The sequence below is a fragment of the Rhynchophorus ferrugineus genome, unplaced genomic scaffold, assembly GCF_030347505.1.
Source record: "Rhynchophorus ferrugineus isolate W39M unplaced genomic scaffold, kcgeb_rfMv2 rfM3, whole genome shotgun sequence".
NCBI lineage: Eukaryota > Metazoa > Arthropoda > Insecta > Coleoptera > Curculionidae > Rhynchophorus > Rhynchophorus ferrugineus.
In genome coordinates, this window is record NW_027472582.1 from 27637916 (window position 1) to 27660191 (window position 22276).

Consider the following 22276-nt stretch of genomic DNA (forward strand, 5'->3'; position numbering starts at 1 on the left):
AAGTCGAGGACTTTTCAAATGATCTGTTATTCGAACCTATCGTCTTCGAAACATGTTATTTATATTATCACAGATTAAATTATTTTTTCAATCTCTTATCTTTCTTCTATCAACAAAATGATATTTAGTTATATCCTTAATAACTACATAATATACCTAATAAAATATTACAAATACATAAATCCGTAATATTCAATCCTATAATAGTTAAACTCATTTATATTTTACCTATATTAAAAGTTTGCATATGTACAACGTAACAATGTAAATATACTTTATATAAATATTCTGAATAAAATACATTATAATTATAACCTAATTTACAGCAAAACATGTTGCAGCTTCTTTTTAATATATTATACAGTAAAGCCTCATTACCTGCAGGGGGTACGCTACGATCAGATAATAGTAGGCACAAACACCTAAGTCACAAAGTTATACGCTCTTAGAAAATACAAATGTAACGATACAAAGGATTGTTGGTTGTTTCATTATGTTCTTAACGACTTTCTGCGCTTCTTTATATGGTTGTAGTAAACCCTATAGTCCATTATTAAACTTCATATTTCGTTCCAGTAAAATGCCATATAAATCCGGCAGCTTATGGGCAGAAAACAAAGCCGTAGTTGATTTTCAAGCCAATTCTTGAGAAGTATCATCTTCTTTATTTTGTACATTATTTATATTGCTTTCCAAAATTTCAACGACTTCCTCTTCTATTGTTATTAGGGGCAAAAACTTCTTCAAAATTCGTTGATTGAAAATCTTCAAAACCTTCTACGATTTCGGCTTCTTTGTCCGGCAATGCTGAAATATCGATAACAACTTCCGCCCATAGGTTTTTCCAGCATGCATTTATAGTTAATGATCTTAAGTAACTCACTGCACCTGTAAAAATGGTTATGCAATAAGAAATATTAAACTGTCCCCAACTTTCGATAATAGTCAATGAAGGGCCTACTTCTACGCATTGTAAATGCGACTGAAAGTGCGCCTTATGTAATCACTGAAATGCTGCTATTATACCTTGATCTAATGGTTGTAGAATCGAAATTGTATTGGGAGGTAAAATTGTATCTTCACATTGGGGCTGATAAAATTTAGCGTCTCCGGATGTCCGATCGTATAGTAAATAAGCAGAATTGCCTAAAATGGTAGTCAAGTTGAAGCTAAATACTGTTTAACACTAGGAACAAAACAATTAGTAAACCAGTCTGTAAATAGCGTCATCATAACAGCCAGACAAAATTTTTATTTTTGAAGGGTCGTAGATTTAATGATTTGTAAGTATTCGCTTCACTACAAAATCACCTGAGGAATTACAACAAAAACAAGAGAGTTAATCGGTTAGTAGCTATCTTCAACCTGAAAAGAGAAACCGAGGTCGCTTATCCTCGGTTGGCCAGATCGCGTATAACGAGGAATTACTATAAAACATTTGCTTTAATTTATTATCTATTTGAACATAATTAGTTTTCTTTATCAAAAACGCATTTTAATTCGTCAATATATTGTTGGTTGTTGTGTGAAAATGCTACTGATCTTCTGACACCATACAAATACAATGATCAAAACAATAAAGAAACCGATGTTATGCCTTTTATGTTTTTCGAGATAAAGGCAACCAAAGCTTATCAATCTAAAATCATATCGGCCTGTAAGCAATCGTTCTAATTATTTCTCAGACCTAATACTTTTGAGCAATATTATCATTAAATCTTTTGCTTATTTTATACTACTTACTACTAAAATAAATAATAAAAAATTATAATGAATCTTATTTCTCTAGAAAGTTGTACATTTGTTTGAAGGTCTGTCAGAACCAATATAATATATTTCAAGAAAGGGAAGGTTATACGGTTGTATTAAAATTTCAGCATGTTGCTAGAAGTTTACGGTTTCCTTATAACGTTTACATATATCATAAAGTAATCTTGAAAATTACAAAGATTTTCTATAGTTTTTTGTTTTATAAATATTCTAGAGTTTATTCCAGTTTTAAGTTTATGCAATATATATTACAACAGAAAGGCCACACGTATAAAATAAATCTAAATGTAATTAAATCAGAAAACAGACATTTTCGATTGACCAAAATTGAACACTAGAATCTGTACCAATTTATACTCCGTTTAGCATGTCAAAATGGAAATAGCAGTTGCAAAGTAATTAGAGAAATTACAAAACAGTGTCCTTTTAGTTTAACCATTTACTGCTAACTGTTTTTCCCGACTTCAAATCTACACTACCTTTAATCTAGTAATGAAAATTAACAGCTAATCGCTAGTTTCAACCGATCCCTGTAATTCTATATAATTTTTTATTCCTAGTCACTTTTTATATAACTTTGTAGTATTATTATTTACTTGAACTTATCTAATGAAACTATGTGTATGAAATCAATATATTATATTGCGAAATAATTAATTATGTATAATTATATATTATTTTTATCAAATTATGATAAAAAATAACAAACTCCATAATATTCAAGAATTACTACTAAACCAGATTTTAAGGATATTGTATATTAACCCATCCCTTTACTTATTAAGGAAAATATTTAAAATTTAAATAAGTCAGTACGAATTCTTACCGATTCCATTTTCTTTTCGTAAGGAAACCCGAATATACCAATTTGACGTAAATATGGCTCTTACATTTTCAGCATCTTTGGCAAAAATCAAGTCCATATAATGTTTTAATAATATAGCATGTATTAAACTTATCCCAGAGCTACATTTAAAAGTAAGTAATAACAATTTCTAATAAAATCTTTTTTTTTCAATCATATTAAAAAATATATATATTTTGATAAGATGAATGTAATTTATTGTTATTAATTTCAAAATGCTAATGGGAATTATGTTGAATAAAATGCCCATGTATTAAAATCCAGTTCGAGAAGTTGTAACTAAAGCACCTCAAGATATTTAACTATATATTAACTCAACCCGAATAACGACATTATATTTAAAAATAAACATTCAAAAATTAAGCAGGTACTGCTAAGGATATATTTGAGAAAACTTTGGAAAAAAGGAAATTTGTTTAGCTATAATTCAAGTGGTGACCAAAACTATTGATAAAGTTGCCATACTTTTGATCCGGATGTGCCAGATTCAGATTCAAATCTTACATTTTTAACCGTCACTTCTGAATAAGATATGGCGATGAATATTCAGATTTGAAACATGGTAGTACTCTCGAACTAATATTTTATTTACTCCCTACCTAAATGTAAGTAACAACATTGAGATAACTATAGAGTACAGATAGCTCTTAGTAACATTAATGAATGAACGAAGATATGACCAAAAAATGCAATAATACGAAATCCACAAATGTAGATTTCACATACAAAAAATTAACTACCAGTAAAAATTGGTTTTAAATAGTGTTGGGAACTATCAACTGAAATCGACCACCGACTGATTAGTAATTGACTATTTTTTACTATCGACTGTTCCAGTCGCTATTTTCGGCCCGACTCATTTTGTTACTATTTACTATCGAATGTTTCAGTCGTACTCTTAGTTACTATTTTTGGATATACTGGTTTCATTCGACTGATTTTTAACGTTCTGGCTCTGTCGTCTTAGCCGCGACCTTCACAAAAATGTACCCAATTTATGCTTACATAGATTTATATGTAATACATGTAGTTTTATGATATTTTTGGTAGTTTGCTTGTAAATAACAATATTTTGCATATTAATATTATAGTATCTTGGTACGATATTTTTCAAGATTGTTAATGTTATAGAGTAAAAAGATTAAAATAGGGAATGTAAATAGTAAAATATTTTGATTGTTTTTATGCAATAATAGGTAATATTTCGATTACTCTCTCGATTTTTGTTACATAATATGTCGGTTCAATAATAAATAAAGCATTTATATCATTTCATTCAGATCACTTTTAAATATGTCATGGTTTAGTTATTTTTTCTATAATTAGGTATATGTTTAATTTTTATATAGTATTTATAGTCATTGTACATGTTTAGTTTTTAGGTTTTTTTTAAGTTCTATTGTACTGTCTATATTTATTATAGTATATTATTGAAAGATAGCAATTAACACATTAAAATACAATAAAATATTTGTGGGGTATTATTCCATTCCATAGAAAAATTCCATTCCTTTTTACAGATCCACAGAACATTCAAATATAAAAGTAATTCTACTTCGTTTAAAATTAAAATATAGATTGCATGTTATGTATAATTATTATAATAGTATTCAGTAATTATTTTTTCCTTCTCTTTTTTAAAGTAAGGTTGTGAAGGGATTTATACATCCCTGTCTCTCTTATACTACCGTTGGAAAATACAACGACTTATAGAATTAACTACCCAAGTAATTATATCCGTCCTTTCCTCTCTCACAATTTATACAGAAAAGAATTCGTAAACCTTCGTCTGATATCACGAATTGAAAAAAAAAACGTTATCGTTCATTTGACTGAAAATAGTAATTACTATTTTAAGTGGCTAGTTTTTGACTATCAACTGTTTCTATCGACTCTTTCGACTGTTTTCAGTCGATAGTTCCCAATCCTAATTTTAAAGTAATTCCGTATACAAACACAGCAAACTTGGACAAGACACTGGACGTCAAGCTCAAGTGGAAGGAACATGTTGGAAGGAAGCGAGCACAACATTGTGTGAGACTAAAGAAAATGCTGTGTTTTCTTGGACAATAATTCGAATTGTTACTCCACAGTAAATTTTTAATTTATAAACAAATTTTGAAGCCAGTGTCGACCTACAAACGCGAGGTTTCACAAAGAAATATAATATCAGTATAACAAAACTTCAGGTTCATAGCAAGTCCTTAGTAACCTTTCTAACGCCCTATAGTAGTAGCCCTATAGTAGAAGGATGTCCACAAAGATCTAAAGTACGAACGGTCAACAAAGAAATCAAAATATTTTCGAAAATCGAAACACTAAGCGAGACTGCGCGTATATAAAAAATATGTATTACAACAGCTTTATAATAGAGGACTTATATGGAGGACAAAAATCCTCCAAACTAACATAGTTATGAGTAAAAACTGTCCATCAAACTCATTAAGTTTAGGTCTGAAATCTTCAAATTTGCCTTTAAGAATAATATGAAGAAAAAATCTTCAGATATTTGTAGTTGATGATTGGAATATATAGCCATGTGTTTTTTAATAAAAAATATGTAATATCAAAAAAATTAATCGTTCTATTGTTATAGTTAACATTTTTACGACTAAATGTTAAAACAACTCTAGATAAATAGTAGTTACATCTATATAATTTGTTTACACAATCGGTGAGTAGCACACTCAACAGTGAAGACTTGTGAAGACAAACGCAAAAAACAACGATTGGCACTGTAGCCACGTCATTCCCACGTCAGTTATTTAATAGCAACACCTCGTATATAGACTATATTTTGAACCTTTATCGATACTGATGAAAATTTAGTAAAAAGGACACAGCGGAGTAAAAAAGAGTTTAATAAAAAAAGACAAATATATTCGAGAAATATTTTCCCGGAAAAGAATAGCTTGTTCAATTTATTATCCCTATCAGCTTTTTCCCGTCCTTATTGATTTTTATAAGAGAAACGCCACATTGTTCAGATAACGACTCTTGAAAGCACAACCCAAAAAAATCACTGATAGCACATATGTGCTTTCAGACCTTTGTTGTGGCTGTAATTGATTTTTGGTAGCTTAGCGTTTCATATCACTCATAACAAAATTTTCATCACGGTCGCGTTATATAGGCACTTCACAAAATAAGGATAACATAAACAGAAATCTCTAATTAAAAGAAATACCTAATTACGTTAATTAACTGAGGGCATTTTTCACTCTAACATTATATCTGATAGTCACGCTTTATAACACATTTTCGTTCAAATCGTATCTATTGAACGTAATTTTAATGTCAAGAAAACTATTAAATTCCATATTTTTTATTTAAAAATATGTTATAATAATATATTTAGACATCCAAAAAATAAACCGCTTAAAATTATTCCCTTGGCGTTTAGCCGTTATTATATTTTAAAAAATCCACTGTGGAAGCATATTAAGTACTTATAGAGGCTTATTTTGTCAACGGTTTAAACATGTTGATTTTTATTTCAATTTTAAAACACTGGACAGTGGAAAAAATTTACAGCAACAAATTGCGAGCACTGTTGGACTTGTATGAATGAATATATTTCAAACTCACAGAGAAATATTTAATTGCTTTAGAGGGAAAATATATATTCGTGGTTTCAGATAGATTAAGGAGGAGTTAAAAGGAAAACTATTAGTGTAAATCGCCTCACGATTTCGATTTCTCTATTTTTAACAATTTTTAGATACGTATATTAAATAGTTTATAATTACTTAATAATACTATTACTAGTAATTAGTAGATACGTACACCAAAAATATATGTACATAATCTCTAATATTTGATACTAGCGACGACTACTGCCTTGCCAGAAGACAACACTAACTAAAACCCGTCAGATATATTCAATTCTATTGAACAACTTTAATTAATGTTGCAGAAGAAATATCTCACTGCAATTCACCGGACTTGAGGTTTAACTTGGAAAATTAAAACAATTTTCTGGTTTATTCACTTTCACAGGTTATACAAACTTCACCAATTCTACCACATGTTAAATGTTTCCACGTTTTCTTTTTAGATGTCTTCTTTGAAACCTGAAAATCCCAATCATTTTCATTTTACATGCATTTATGCTTAGTAATTGTATTTTATTTTAGCCCCTTCTGTAGTTCGTTTTGATATTTTCATTGGTGCTTGACTTGAAGTATCTTTTTTTTCACAGCCACGATTAATTGTACGGAGGTTCACTACAAATGTTTCATTTTGTTATTTTGAAGTTATTTCTTAATGGTGGTAACGAGGCATCTTCTAGCAAGTTTGAGCACCCTCTCTTTCTAAAAATATATCGATGTCATTTTGAAGAGTAGCTACGTTGACATAAGATAAAAATAATCTTGATATTTTACTTTAGTAAAGTAATTGTCAATGGGTCAAGATGACATCGTATCTAATATAATATAACATATCTCAAAACGCCTTTATGAGCGCTTGGATGTGATAGCCCCAAGGAAGTTAGTTAATAAAATAATATGTTACTCAATATAAAATTACGATAATGTAACTGAATATTAAAAGGGAAGCAATTTTATGCTTTAAACAACTATAACCATTTTCAATTATAAAATTGGCTAAATTATTTCATTTATTTCCTGTAGTTTGGATGCACATGAAGTTATCAAGGCATACATATTATAACAAAAAAAAACTTACACGCTTCCTATATTTTCATTTTTTTCTCCCAAAAGATAAAAAAGCAACCGGAAATAAAGCCATGGTAAGATATCGGATCCGATAGGATTGGTCTTCAATGTAGCGTAGCCTATTTATTTCCATTCAAGCGCTAAATTTGCGTCTTATGAAACTAATTTAACACAAATTTTTACGCAAGTACGACGCTCGAATTTTCTGCACCATTCCATTTCCCGCGATAGGAAGGACGGATACAGAGTTTTTCAGTGGAAATTTCATCATGTCAAAAAGGTAATCCCAGCCTTTTGTAAATCATATTTTTCCAAACCCAATCCAATTCGGTAATGTTAAAAGAAAAGAACAGTAATCCCCCGGTGTGCCGTGATTTTGGATGTAGGTTATACAAGGACGAACAAGCTTACCAACCCTGGGAGCAATATGTATTATTAATATATTTTTTGACTGCCTGAGTATTTTTTCATATATTAATATATATTATAGAATTAATTCGTTGATATTTTAGGTGTCACATAGTTCTGTTTTATTGCAACAATATAACACTGCTTTCAAAATATATCACAATGTTTTCAAATAAACTTAAAAATAAAAGAAAATATCAATTTAAAAAAAAAAACGACAAAACATACATTTTTAAGATATATAGTACAATTTCAAAACCAGCAACCGCAATTTATTTTTTAAAATTTAGCTAACATAAGTTATTTCTAAATTTTGAGTATTTAATACATTTTGAGCACTGTTGTGCTGATAAGCTGCAAGTGGACACAAATGTTAAGTTGCCTCAAGCCTTTGCTGTTTGGAGGACATAAAATATCACCTCTTTATAAAATCAGGTATTTACTATTCCTGAATTGTGAAGCTTTGCAGTAAAGCTCACTGCGGTAGGTCAGCTTTTATAACTTGTTTAAAGTATTTGCAATACTAATTTAAGTTAAATCAATGATAGGAACTTCTCTGTGTCGTTTTTAAGGTTTAGTTGACCTCAATTTGATTGTGTGTGTTGAACTGAAAGAATATGTTTTGTTGACAATTCTGGTCCTCGTTCCATATAGGCACATGCCAAATAACCAATAAATAAATATTCATGCGCGAGCTTATAGCGGCGCTATCTAAGGTGTATAAGAGTATTTTGTTTTTAGCCCAGAATGTCGAGGTGTAGTAAGCCTATGTAATAGATTTTCTTAATTTTTAATGATTTGTTTTCGTCCAGAAAGTTTCAGTTCAGCTGGTGCATTTTTTAAAAAAAGGTAGTAACATAAGAATCTTTGTTCTAAATGGAAAAGGGCTCACTCTGGAAGCGACCTCACCGGTTTTTTAAAAATCCCACGTGTTAATTATCCTGAATCCGTTTGTAGAAAGGAAGCCATAGAAGATTGATTTGATGCTATCTTCTTTTTCCTAGATGGTTAAATCTTAAGGCAGACAATAATATAAAGATTAGACAGCGTATGAGCCAAGAATTACGAAGGTTCTGTTCCAGCTTCTCAGAACTACATTAATATTTCTGTCAGTGCTGAAGAGTTCCACCATTAGAATATCCGTGGTTGTAAGCAAGCTTCATGCTGTTGGCAGATGTAAGAGCCGTTGAGATAGTCTTCAATTTTTTATCAATTGGTGTTAAATGATTGTGTCGAGGAGTTAGTTTTATTCATATGGCATTTTATTGCTATTATTGGTGAAAGTCTTAGGGAAATCGGGTAAGGGGTATGTTAAGTTTAGGTTTCGGTGCGACGGAGAAGGTTATTTGGAATCATTGAATATTTAAATATATGTAATATGAGTCGCAGTGTTTTTCTGTGAGCAGGAAGGGTCGAGTTAGGAACGTTTCGGTTTGAAAGAATTGACATATCTGACTAACAGGAGTTCAAGTTTTCTTTTCAGTGATTGGACTTCAAGTTCAAAATACGTACTATGACTACTGTGCTGATGTGGAAGTCTCCCAGGGATATTTTCAGAGCAGATTTTTTATTGTATATATTTGTTTAATTTTAACATTTGGTAAGGAGACTACCATGAAGCATTGCCAGTCATAGTCTGTAAGTGTAATCTGAAATGTACTATAGGTGTGTAGACTACTTTAGGATGCCAATTAAGTCTAGAAAAATGTATTATGGTTTCTGTTCTTCTTTTGATAACATATAAAAATATGAAAAGCGAACCAAACAGACTTAATTGATTTAAAAGTTTTTTTTTAATTTTAAAGAATACTAAACATTACCAAGAAATTAATTGTATTTTCATCAATGCTATTCCCGCTATTGTTTCTAATTACAAGTGCCTGATGACTATGAAGATATGAGCAAAGTTCTGTTTGACATCGGGTGTTAAGTGTAAAAATATTGTCTTAACACGTCTTTTAGTATACTCAGGGCGTTCTTGCGTTAATATTATGATATTAATGTTGTTGCTCGCCTTTTCTTACATATAAAATTCACAAAATGAACTAGTCTTTTCACAACTGAACGTTACAATTATCTCCTTACTGTCCTTTGGGACAAAATTTTGTAAGACACTAGCCAGGCGGGGTCAAATCATGCATCCCGAGTAAAAAATTAATTGCTAAAAATTAGTTGACTCCTTTCCATATATCTGATTCCACTGATTTAATATTGAGATATTTTCTACTCATCCTGTCCATGTTATGATATTTATTTATTTCTTTTTAATTAATTGTGATTCTAAAACGTTTATCTATGTACTGTATCTTTCTTTTAAAAATATTTCTAATGATATGCAAAGTAAGGCCTATCATCTGTATAGCTTAATATATAGTTTTATTTGTTTATTGTTAGATTTCAGTTTCCAATTAACAATGACTAAAAATAATCTATGGATAACAAGGGTCACTAGTTCACAAACTTGTTTACTATTTAAAAATTATTCACACTGAGCAGAATAAATTTCTTTATTAGAAATTGTTTCCGAGTACCTAATCCAATATTATCCATTGTTACGTTACATACACATCATAAGGTAATCCTTATAAAATACTACTGCATTAAGGAGACGCCTCCCGAAGAAAATCACTAATTGATGAGTTGAATTTAAACATGGTCGCCTAAAATCAGATGTTCGCGAAAGAAGCTTTGAATAACTGCTAAGTGACATCTAAATCTACAATATCGTTAACCGAATGGAAAGCAGTCAGCGTAAAACTAAACATCTATCCAACACATAGAAAAGTTGGGTTATGTAGTTTACTACTGACTCTAAAGTTTATATCTTTCAAATAACTTATAGATGTTTTTCACTATGATAAAACTGAAAATATATTTATAATTAAATTTTCAAAGCATAGGTTGGATTTTTTATGTCAGATATTGTACCAGGCATTTTATTCCTGTTTGTAGTGGATAAGAAGTCAAAATTCTACACAATAAAATTTTTCCGTAACCAGATTCTTTTGTCGCTTTTTATTTCCTGAAACATTCAATAAAAAATGTACGTACAGCCTGTTATATCCTGTAAAACTGGTGCCGTATAAAACATGTATAAAATGCTAGTAAAAATGAATTTCCAGCAAATTTTGCCGCTTTATTTTCGCAGACGAAACGAGACTGAGAAAGTTTGTTTACATTGTCAACAAATAAGCGGAGAGCTGTACATTTTGAAAATGTATAAAGTATAAGCTTTGAAGTGTTAGCAAGGCATTCTGAAAATATTCATATGTGATTTTTTGTATGAAAAATATTTGTGTTTGCAAATATTTCGAATATGCTGCTATTAGGGGAAATAGAGATGAAACTGACTAGGATTTTAAAAACATTTTCGATACACATTCTGTGCTTTTATACGTCATTTTTAATATTATACAAAAGTAACGACAATTTAATATATATTTTAAAATAAATATTTTTTAATAAAAAATTGTATTAAATGATAAATTTTCAATAGATTTTTTAATACATTATAGTTATTCCTTTTAGGTTTAATGTTTTTAATTGAAGCCATTCGACTGTAACCTGTAACCTGATCAGTCGATACGACTATTTCGAATAGATCATAAGACCTTTGATAAGGTCATAAGATCAAAGATCTTTTGAGGCCATGTAATAATTGTTATTAAAATAAATAAGAGTGTGTTTTTGTCACTCACAAATAGAAAGAAATAGATAGAAATCAAAACCCATATATTAATTAATTAATAACTTATTAGTAAAGGGAAAAACATCGTCTATCAGGTAACATGTCGGCATCACTACAAGAATTATTTTAGAAAAATGAAAACAAGAACCAATATTTTACAAAAATCATATCCCAATCAGCAAAAACGAAAGACCTCAACATAAGAAAGACGATACAAAACGACTAAGATCAAAGACAAGACCCAAGAAAACAAGCACGACAATACTTGAACTTCAATACATTCGCTTCAGTAATCTTTTAATATATATATATATGAATATGAAAATATTGAAATATGCGTCCACGCCTGCTAATCCTCTTTCCATGAAAATTCAGTTTCCTTGCATAAATTATTTATGTCGTGGCAAGAGAGAGAGTTAGACAGTAGTTTAATTACTAGTAGTTACTAGTAGTTCTTCGGCTGACTTTTTGGGCTGTCCCAAACGCTACTTGGTCTAAAAAATAAAAATATTTAGTTATGTAAATCAGGTCTTGTTTCAGCAATGTTTGCATTCCATTATTTAAAATAGTTACAGATATAAATATATTACTTTTAATTTCTAGGTAATGTACGAAACATACCGTTCATATTATTCTACGACTTATAGACCCTAATTTGACTAAAAGTCCCTAAAAACTGTAAACCTGCCCCATAATTTGACTTGAATTTTTGATACGGTCTCAGACATAATACATAATAATGAAACGATTAATTATTTTAAAGTAGCACTTCAATATAATTTTGCTCCATTTTTAACAAACGCAGACACAGATTATATTCATCTTATTCTTTTTAAACTTATTTAAGCATCTTACAATAGTCTGTTAACTGAGTGCGAGTTTGAAATTCTCAAATTAATTTGAGATCCACTACTTTTCAACTATAATAGTGATGCAATTGTGAAGCGTATTTAAAAAGGGACACGATCTACAATGTGATGTATCAACTTGATATCGACCGTTTTGATATATGATCTTATTAGTTATAATATTAGTTATAATTAGAGCCATCTGGACGGACTGCCTGTTATTGTAAATCTCAATGGTATCCTGCTACAATTGTAACAGTTTAAATGCTTAGGAGTAAGAGAGGGAAAAAACAGAAATCTGATGGTGAAACCAAAGCGGCTGAACTGTATGGACTTTCCAAGATGGTTTTTTGATTGTTTAACATTAATTTTTTGCTATTTATTTAATTTTATTTATTATTAATTAACGCCTCAACAGCCTCTCGGAATTTACATTATTACATAATTTTCATAACTTCTTTACAAAGATGTTTTACAATGTTGGCAAAGTACAATAATTATAATCTAGATATTAATAGCATAGAATGTACATATAACAAATCAGTGTATAATAAAAAATCGACGACTATAAGTACACCAACATAGAGCAAAATTATTTATATAAAATAGATAAGTGCTTATACAAAAGGTATAAAACTGTAGAACTAGAACTGCACTGTGCAGCAGTTATTGAGAATGTTTTCTTGTTTTCAATTGCGTTCAGGTAATATAATAGCGAGATTCCCATGGGTTTTCCCATCTTCTGTTTAGCTGTGTAATATGAGATTTTCTGTATGACTTTCAATTTTTGAATGACATTCTAAACGTGAGAATCAAACTGCTAGTAGGCGTCACTGCTACTCCTTGTGGTTTCAAGTTTTCCAATATTTCTTCCCCAGAGCAGACCAAAAGCTAATAACTTTATATGACACTTTTGCAGAAATTTAATGTTGACTGGAGAGACAATTGTACTTTTATGTTGTCGATTTTAGTTAATTTTAATCCTTTCTGACTGTTTATGATTCGCCGAAATGAGATGAATCGAGCCATCCCTCAATTTCTTTACGGATTCCAATCTTCCAACTGCACCAACGAGGCATTTGTGCAAAACAAATGGCCAGATTACGATGTGTACATGATACGATGTGTTATGCCCTATCCTGGATTTCCTTGGACCAATATTTATAACACCAGTAGATATCTCTTGCACTTCGACCTGGTCACCTACCAAGGGTGACCGCAACGAAATTATCTAATTAGGACTTTTCCTATAATACATAGAACACGAAGGGGGCGACACAAGACATAAATATATAAATACAAGATATAAATGGAGCCCTAGGGTCGCAGCACCCGCGCTGTGGTTGCGGAACATTAACTGTAGTCTACACTCCGCAATCACAACCTCCTGAGGTAGACTCATGAGCTCAGAGGCCTCACTAACCGTACCCATAAAATAAATTTGAACCCCGTAGGGCGGTTAATAAAAGGGAAAATACAAACAAAATCTAACTTTCTGGAATGCTTATCATACCAATGTTTCAGGTGATTCCGAAACTTGGCTACTCTTGACATCTGCAAACCTGAGGATTTGAGAATACATAATCAAATCCAAAACTAAATATACATCCCAGATCCTGTTAGAAATGAAACCATTTGCTTAAGCTGTGACAAATAGTGCGCGGGTAAAACATAAAGCCAGAGGTGTAGATTGAAATGGTTTGGTGATTTCTGTAGTATGAAAGATGATCCTTGATGATGATGATGATGATGATAAAATTGATATTTTGATTGATAATTGTCATAGAAAATGATCTTAAAAATAAGAACTTAACATTTAATAAAAAGTGTTCGATATCCTGCGACACTAGCAGCGACGTATTGGTTGAAATGTATTGGTTGTATTCAGATATTCTCCCAGATATCCAGCCAAGGACTGATAATATGATAATTATGTTTTAGATATTTTGTAATGAACAAAATACAAAACAGCCACAATAGTGATCTCGATTGGATACATAGGATTTTAATTGAATATGATTTCCATTACCTTAACATTACTTTAACAAGCCCATGCTTAATCCTTACGAAAAACTGTTGTCATTAAAATTTGTACAGTACTCTTCTACTAGCTATTGTACTATATTTTTTTATTAGTGCTCCCTACTTCCACTATTCCCTGTTAATTCTTTCGCCGAAAATGTGTAACATACAATCAATAGAGACAAGAATAATTTTAATCAGCATTTCCATATACAGACATCCATTACAACCTCAAATTTAAAGTGCCATCAATAATCAAATTTAAGACATCACAAAGTTGAAAATTGCTGCCACATGACTTAAAGTTGACCCAAAAATATTAGAGAGTTATTCTTTTTGAAATTTACAAATTTTCAAGATGTATATATGAATGAAAATGAATACATATGAATTAATTATTATTTATGGATAAAATTAATTATGAAATACGTTATCATACTTCATATATAATGTCAGAATACTGTAATAAACACTATATCATAACGTAATATACTTGTTATTGTAGATATTAATGAAATATAATTTCCAAAATACGATTTCAACTGTTCATTTTATTTTTGTTAAAGACAATATAAAAAATACTGGAATAATAATTCAGAGAAAAATTTTAAAAAAGCGTTGAAAATGCGAATAAAATTTTAATGGACGCTGTTTACCCCGAGATATTTTATAGCCAGTTTTCCTTTTATATTATTTATGAAATAAAACTGAATTTTTTTCGAGCTTACTTTCATAATCATTTTACGTTGATGTAGGAAGGTAAAAAATAAATTACAGATATTGTTCTACTTTGTACCTTAATTGTTAGAAATGAAACATTCTTTAAAATTCTAAAGTTTAATCTAATTTTATATGTATATTAACAAAGTTAATTATTAGTAGATAATTATGTGCATATCTCATTAATGATATGCATTCCGCTCTAAACGAAATGACCAGCCATGCTTTTGCTTTTGAATTAGTGCCATATTTGTTGAAAAAACATAACAATACCGCTGATCCCACCCAAGCTAATCAAGGGAAATAAAATGATGTTTAAATGGAAGAAATTGCCAATTTTGGATTTATCACAACGGCACAAATCTAGATCGCGCTGAAACCAACCACTGTTTGTTCTTTTCATACATTAATCAATGAAAAAAACTGACTCAAACATACAAGTGATTGGAACATCGAAAATTAACAATATTTGAAGAGATAAGACAACCCCTTGTAAAAAACGAAAAGATATATCAAAAAGATAACGGCTTAATATATTCCTTATGAGTTTTCAGAAAAACATTTGAAAATAATTAACGAATAAATTAGAATTTCTAGAACAATTTAGCATTTTATGTTAAACTGGAAACATAACTGCAATTTTCACATTTCCTTTAAAAGTTTTTAAATAACCTGGATTGGTATCACAAATGGAAGACTCTGTGACAAAGGTTCACGAATTTTCGTAATTTTCAGTCTTATAGATATCTACCATAAAGTAGTATTACCATGGAGATACTGAGCAAAAGATGTAGTGTCGCCTTCAGTCATCATCAATAATCGCTATGTAATATCTAGTTAATGTACGAAGTTGACCACATTAGATCACTAAATCACTGATTATAATAAATAATGAGCCACTATTTAAAAAAAAATTCCAGATTAATAATTCCAGAGGTAATTCTTTCCTTTTTTAAGAAACAAAGGAGTAACAAACAAGGAAAGTAAATAAACATATTTTTAAAAATCAATATTTCAATAATATTTTGTAAAAGTTTTTAATACTATTTGTGAACTAAAAGTAATTGCTCTGAAATATAAAGAAGACTCATTTCTTGTTAATTTTCAACTTAAAAAATATTCGCGACCAAGATTATTCCAGGAAATAATATCTCCGGAAATATAATTTTAGCTAAAAACCAACGGTTTAATAATGAGAAAAGTTTTAGATGCTTACTGTTTACCAGAAAATACAAAAGCCAGACATCGTTCTATAATATCTTTGCAATAATACGAAACTTTTTAAGGTATTTAGAAACAAAATTTGTGGACATTGCGCCAAAAATAAAATTATTTTTTTATTAATTGTTCTATTTAGTTACGAAAATTACTTTTAACCCAGTTGCTTAGTAGCCATATTAGAACAGTATGATACAGTATGAGTGATGAACTACGAGGGTCCCTGAATATGTCGTTTTAATAGTCAAGAGATATTATATATTATTAATAGTTTTTGAGATTTTGGTCCACGCAGAATCATCTATATCATTATTGCTCCATAGTCAAGGCTCGGAGAGAATGTGTACGTCTCAATTATTATTAATAATAGGCTCTCAAAATATTCTCATTATTAATAACCGGCCACTACCGTTTTGGGTTCCGAAAATATGTCTCCTATTTTCGGAGTCTTTTTTGGAGCTGCTTATTGATTCCTACAAAAAGTCTCATTGCAGAATTTCCTCTCATCCATAGGTATCGTCTTAGAGAAGCAAAAGCCCTTGCATCTTAGTCGATTCAGCAGTGGATGGCAGTTCCTTCTCCTGCATTCTTGTTTCGAAATACTTGCTGTTGCGCTCCCTCCAATCAGATATCTTAGATTACTTACCTAGATTACCTATCATAATAATAAGTCATAATAATTATAAAATGTATCTCATCTATCGGATACGATCGCCAGTGATATTTTTTATTTCCAGTGTTCTACTTTTCCTAATTTGTGAGAGTTTTTATTTTAATTACATACTAGAGTAACAATTATAGTAATAGTATAGCATTTTTTACTGACATTAGTTTCTATATGCTGTCGAAGTGCTAGCTTTTTTCTCACGCTTAAACATCTCGCCAGATGTTCATGTGTTCTTATTTACAGCGAATAAAATACTCTTTGTCTGATTAATAAAATCAGCGAAGCCTAACATACATATTGTAATGCGCTGTTTAACTCGACTAATCTACTAACAGATAGTGTTACTGTGTATAACATGGGGATGATTCCAAAGCTTCGATATTTTTTGCCGCATGAATTGAAACCATATAAATTAAAAGTATGTTAATGTTAGGAATTTTCGTTTGAAATTGACTATCGACTGTTTAGTAATTGACTAATTTTTACTATACACTGTTTCAGTCGACTGTTTTCAGTCGCTATTTTCGGTCCGACTGATTTTGTTACTGTATACTATCGAGTGTTTCAGTCGTGTACTTTTAATTACTATTAATTATTGTTAATAAATAATAAATTGTAAAATAATTTGGCAGCAATAGGTAATATTTCGATTACTCTCTCGATTTTTCTTTAAAAAATTTCCTTTCAATAATAAATAAAGCATTTAATTTACCTAAAAAAGTTTTTATAGTTATGCTGCAATCATTTTTAATTATAGATTAGTTTTTTTTTCTATGATTAGGTATAAGTTTAATTTTATATTTCTTTCTTTATATAATATATTTCAGGATATTGTACATCTTTAGTTTTTAGGTTCCCACATAACATTCAAATATAAAAGTAATTCAACTTCCTTTAAAATCAAATTATTAATGGCATGTTAATAGTATTCGGTAATTATTTTTCCTTTTCTTTTTTAAATTAGTACGTGAAAGAATATGTTATGTACATCTCCGTCTCGTTTATACTGCTATTGGAAAATATAACCACATATAAAATAACTGCCCCAAGCAATTATCTCGGTCCTTTCCTTTCTCACAATTTATAGCTGAAAGGATTCGTACATCTTTGTCTGAAATCACGAATTGAATTAAATAGTCGAACCGTGCATTTGACTGAAAAAAGTAATTACTATTCTCAGTCGCTAATATTTTGACTATCGACTGTTTCGACTGTTTTGCGACTATCGACTGTTTCGACTGTTTTCAGTTGATAGTTATATTTAAACAGTTAAATGTAAAAGTTAAACGCTAATTAAAAGACATTTGGTCACGTGTAGATTGCTGTTTCAAGAGCAAAATCGGAGAGGTTTTTGCATAGAATTGTTACTTGTGATGAAAAATGGATCTAGTACTATTATTCAAAGCGATAAAAATCATAGGGACCATCTAGTCATGTGTTAGCATCAACGGCAAAGCCGAAAATGTATGGGCGAAAAACTATGAACTACTAAAACCTAATAAAATTCTCTATGGGGATTGCTATCGACAATAATTTGTGCGTTTCAACCAATAACTGTGCGAAAATGACCGAAATACGAGAAACGATGTTTTTTAGCATGACAACGCTCAATCACATGCTGCAAAACAGGCGAAAACATACTTGATAAAGATACAAATTAAAAAAAAAATCATAAAATTAATTTGTAGGCCTGGACATACTAACATATTTAAACTTTATAATTAATTTAGTGAAGCTTGGTGCTCATCATAAGGACAAATATTTCCCCAAAAATACACAATTCATTAGACAATAAAGAAGGTTTTGTAAATTTTTTCGATAATTTCAAATGTACACTTTTTACTGTTATATAAGCTTCAAGTATTTTGCTACAAAAACTTCACTGAATTAAAAATAATAACGAAATGCAGAGTGTAAGATGCGTAAAGAAAGTAACTGTTGATTTTAATCTGATTATCTACTAGGAGATGCGATGTCGACAGGCAACGAGATGTAAAATTTACTAGACTAAACTCTTGTACAGATTTCCGCTTTATTTAATTTTCCCTCACAAATTTATCCATCTCAACGCTTTTGTCTCTCAACAAACGATAATAAATGAATAATTTATCAGAAAAGCCGATGGCACTATAACTTATAGTCTTATTTTGGCTACGTAATTGATCACAAGAAGTATCAAGAAGAATTTTATTTCCACGAAAAATTTAAAACGTAAGATTCTAACATAAAAAAACTTAAGGTGGGAGTCAATTTTAGTCAAAAATCATAATTCAACAAACCAAATATATGTCAATCTAGATAAAACAATTGGAGTAAAAAATATATTGCTAAGTTAGAAATACATCTTAACTAATGTTAAGAGATATTAAACTTAATGAGAGAATTTACTAAAAAAAACCATAAGGAATGAGATCACGTCGTAACTAAATCATAGTACTCCAATAAAATTGTACGTAAATTATCCCTCGGCGAACACATTTTCCATAATTCTCTAAACCAGTTTTTCACAAATCACAATAATAAATGATTATGACCAACGCAATTTATTTACGAAGGCAGTAAGGCATTGGCGTCAACGATAATAATGGAAGAAATATAGAAATTGCGAACTGCTATATTTAACAGATTTCATTTCAAATTAAAATTCACATTGAACAATCCCGATTATAAAATATTTCAATAAAACTATATTACTCTGGATATAATGAATATAACTTTTAATTATCGCAAGCTCAGATATGCATAAATTTTATTTTTCAATAGGAAACTGTTTCACAATGTCAGACCTATTTAACAGAATATTTAAATTAAAATTTATATCCTGTAATATTAAATGATCCAATATCAATATATATATATATATATATATATATATATATATATATATATATATATATATATATATATATATATATATATATAATTCAAAGGTTCAAGAGTTAAGAATTTCAAAGGTTAAGAATTGTCGTGTGCGATGCAAAATAACGATATATCGAAATATAAAATCTATGGATTATTCTCTTTAATCATATTTTATTTTATTTGGGATGCGTGTTGATAAAATATTGCTTTTTGAAGGGAAAAATTGGTATGTTAAGTTTAGACGTGGTGAAATGAGCACCGAAGGCGATGAACGCAGTGGACCCCCAAAAGAGGTTGTAACCGACGAAAACATATAAAAAAATCCATAAAATGATTTTGAGTGACCGTAAATTGAAATTGAATGAAATAGCAGACACTCTAAAGATATCAATTGCACGTGAACATCATATCATTCACGAATATTTGGGTATAAGAAAACTCTGTGCAAAGTGGGTGCCGCGCGAGCTCACTTTTGACCAAATATAACGACGAGTTGATGATTCGGAGCAGTGTTTGAAGATGATCAAGCATAATAAACCCGAGTGTTTGCGTCGATATGTGATGGCGTCTGTATTTTGGGATGCGCATAGATTAATTTTCATTGACTACATTGAAAAAGGAAGGACCATCAACAGTGAATATTACATAGAGTTATTGGGCCGTTTGAAGGACGAAATTGCCGAAAAACGGCCGCACTTGAAGAAAAAGAAAGTGCTGCTTAACGAAGATAACGCACCGTGTCACAATTCAGTGAAAATAGCAAACATCCATCCAAACACCGCATTCTGGAGATCTGGACCGCAGCGAATATTTTCTGTTCCCAGATCTCAAAAGAATGCTTACTGGGAATATTGTGATCGCCGAAACTGAGGCCTACTTTTAAGCAAAGGACAAATCGTGCTACAAAAATGGTATCGAAAAAATGGAGGGTCGCTATAATCAGTGTATCGCCCTTGAAGGGAATTATATTAAATAAAAAAAACTAATTTTGCCAAAAAAATGTGTTTTACTATCGTAGGCCGGGGACTTTTCAATTGATCTGTTATATTGATAATGTTGCTGCATTGGATCGCACGAGAGTTGAAACTTTAATTAAAACTATAAGCACTTATTTGAATAAATCAGTTCCAGGGTAAGTTTCTCATAAAAGCCTTCCAGTATTACTAGATCTTCATCTAAAGTGACGAATTACTGTGTTAAAGCAGGAATTTGACCAAATCGATATTTTTTGTTACTGTTCAAGATATTCTATTTGACAATTACAGATCCTTTTGTGTAATATTTCCTTATATCTCAGTTATTATATTAAGGGTAAACATAATGCTCTTTAATATAGTTTTGTATTTTGAATAATCTATATTATTTAAATTATGAAAGACAACATTAAAATTAGTATTAACGTTAGTAACATTAACAAAGTGTGACATTTTGCCATTACGTTAGCAAAAACATGAAATTATTTATCAAGTTAAATATCTAATAATCAAGTTGATTTTACTGTTCATAATAAAACGCCAATGGATGTCCTGAAATAATATTGGTACTCTGTAAACCTGATAATGTAACAATATATCATGCAATATACTGCCTGTAAAATATATGACATTTTCTACTTCTTCTTTAAAAAAGTCTTCAAGACACAAATCTTCTGATTCAGTAAATGATTTAGAGTATATAAACAAATATATTTGGAAAGACATTAAACTAATTTTTGATTAGATATATATTTTAGGAGATATTAGATTTACTATATTATTATGATCTCTACTACACGATAGGCAAAATCACCAATGACAAACCAGTGAATGACAGTAAGGACCACAATGCTTATGCCTATTCCTCTTCCTATTATATTTTCTTGTAATAATGAGGAGTTATTGAACATAAGTTGCCGCTCACTCGTAAACTATTGCCTTCTAGATAGAAACCACTTTTATTGACTAAAACTAACCAAAGTTTTGTAATTGTTACAGAATACATCATCAGCTTATCCAATTCAAGGACATATATGTCACGGCTACATGATCAACCGATTATAATCCAACTTTTCATGGACTAAATAACTAAACAACCGAGAGGATGGTGTACCAAAAAGGATTGGACAGTCACGGACTTTCTCTTTGTTGAGAGTTTTTGCTGCTTATACAACTTATAGCTCCCAGTTTTATCCTACGTATACTGTTTGAACACTGATAGGGGGCACTCTACACTCCTACTACCTTTAACGAATCCCTTTTAGCTTTGGGGTGAGAGAGCATCTAAGACATGTTCCTGTGTAGTTTGAAGATGGCTTTGATGCTATATCAATTATTAATTAGGATCAGTATTTGTCAACTAGTAAACGGTATGGCCATTACAATATAAATATCTTATCTAGTCATGTATAAACATAAATTCTAAATGAATGATAGTGAGTTTAATTTTTCTATTTCTTAAGTAACTATTTTAAATGGCTGTCAAAATTAATGAAAAATGATATTCATAACTCATTATATACGTTAATGATAATTAATTTTCGTAAGTCCAAGC

General features: G+C 30.2%; 1 protein-coding gene and 1 long non-coding RNA gene across 2 annotated transcripts in view; one reads left to right on the forward strand and one right to left on the reverse strand.

The window, feature by feature from the left end:
* LOC143192947 (neuroligin-4, Y-linked) overlaps positions 1–22276 on the reverse strand; it is an 808161-nt gene that overhangs the window by 717090 nt on the left and 68795 nt on the right. The window lies entirely within an intron of this gene.
* The window catches only part of LOC143192729 (uncharacterized), an 84491-nt gene that overhangs the window by 12236 nt on the left and 49979 nt on the right, over positions 1–22276 (forward strand). The window contains exon 2 of the long non-coding RNA XR_013004869.1: positions 21721–22091. This is a non-coding gene — a long non-coding RNA (uncharacterized LOC143192729). The remainder of the gene's footprint in view (positions 1–21720; positions 22092–22276) is intronic.